The sequence below is a fragment of the Leiobunum rupestre genome, chromosome 5 (genome assembly GCF_980474605.1).
Source record: "Leiobunum rupestre chromosome 5, qqLeiRupe1.1.hap1, whole genome shotgun sequence".
NCBI classification, from domain to species: Eukaryota; Metazoa; Arthropoda; class Arachnida; order Opiliones; family Sclerosomatidae; genus Leiobunum; species Leiobunum rupestre.
In genome coordinates, this window is record NC_143388.1 from 63,025,910 (window position 1) to 63,027,757 (window position 1,848).

The window sequence follows — 1,848 nt, forward strand, 5'->3', positions numbered from 1 at the left end:
TTAGATAAAATCCGTATCTGCACATGCTCCAATCACACTTTTATTCCCCCTCTACCTCAAATCCAGGTGTTCTCTTGCTTTCATTCCTCCCAAACGTTTCAGTTCCCCCACCAGAGGTGCATGTACAAATGTTGTTTTTATCTATAAGATATGATACATTTGTAGGGCCTTAAAATTCTAACCATCAAAATAGTTATCAGCCCTCTTACTAGGGGGCGTCACCTGGGTTAGAGTTCTATAAATATCAGGTAAAGCAGCAACCAGGAGATAGAACGGAGACCTGGTTGGAGATGGATCATTCACATCTGGGGTGTTAACTGAGTCGCGATTTGGAGTGTCCGTAAATAAACGCAATATTTTTGGTATTCTAGATTTCGTGTCCTCGATGATCCCTTTATTAAGTTCATTACACATTCATCCCCCCTGCATCTAGACTTGCATTACCCTTTAAAACATCCTCCAAAATCAAATGAAAAAAATTTCATATTGTTTTACGGAAGTTGGCATTTTCTACAACACTTTCTATTTAATTTGATGACATTTCTACCAATTCACTTGGTGGCCATTTTGACTGTTGGAGTAATACATGCTTATCTCCTCTATTTACGTATACTCAACTAACCCACTGAGACGATGACCTTCAACTGCTTTGTAAAGAATATATTGTTTGCTTGTTTTTTATTTTACACTATATATAGTTTTGTTTAACATGGTAAATTACCCATTCACCATCATCCAATCTAAATAAACTATTCACGTATTTATATTGCTCGTCTTCCTTTACCTACAACTCTAATTTTAAGATTCTATCATTGACTAGGTTTCTGTACAGTTTACTTCTCTAATGTGAAACTGTTATCGTTATAATTTTTTATCTTACGTACCTACAGTTATAAGACTGTCCTAACACTTCAAATGGACTCAAGCTTTGCTTAAAGCTAAAATACATCCACTTAGTATAATTATGTGGCACAAAAATTGATGTTTGGGAAAGTGGTAAACAGTGACCAAATTTTGCTCAAAAAGAATCATCATCAACGTTGTAATATTTTAGCCTTAGTAAGTTAGTATGTGGGAGCTGCGAATTTTCATTGAACTATTTTCTGCAATTTCTGCAGCATTTTGTCCCTAAAACCAAACGCTACTTTTAATGTCCTTTAAATCAGAATTCTTGCCACTCTAACAAGTTAAAATGGCCTAAAGTTTTCATTAAATTAATTAATTTACTAATATTTTGAAGTTTCTGAAGATTGACAACTGAGGAAAATAAAGACAACATATAAATTTTTAATTTCGAAAAATGATGGTCAGTCGTGCTGGAATTAGCTCATGTTACTAGATTTTTTCGTAAACCCTAATGGTAATTCTAACACCAGAAAAGAGAAACTGGGTTAATATTGAAATCACCAATGGACAAAAGCTATGGCGGCTAGGTTAGATGGGCCGCTTATATAACTAAAACCAAGCCGAATTTAAATAAAATTATAAGTATCCCAAAATGTCAATTGTCATAACTGCTTGTATAATTATGCTAGATGAGTGTATATTTAAAAACATTTTTCTAGCCGTATTTCCACAGTACACTACTGAAATTCAAACGATACTGACTCCCTTCAATGGCCAAGTGTAGTAAAAAATGTATTTGACAGATATTAGACTTATGACTCTCAAACACTATTCATTCGAACATGTTTTAAAAATTGCTTTTAAAGAATATTTTTAAATTTGTACCATCAAGCTCTTTAATAGCTGAAATTTTTTGAAAAATTCCTAACGGTTAGTCTTACTAAAAAAATGTCACTTTTAAAAACAATATTTTTATTTCAAAACAAAAGGTATGGCGGTGAA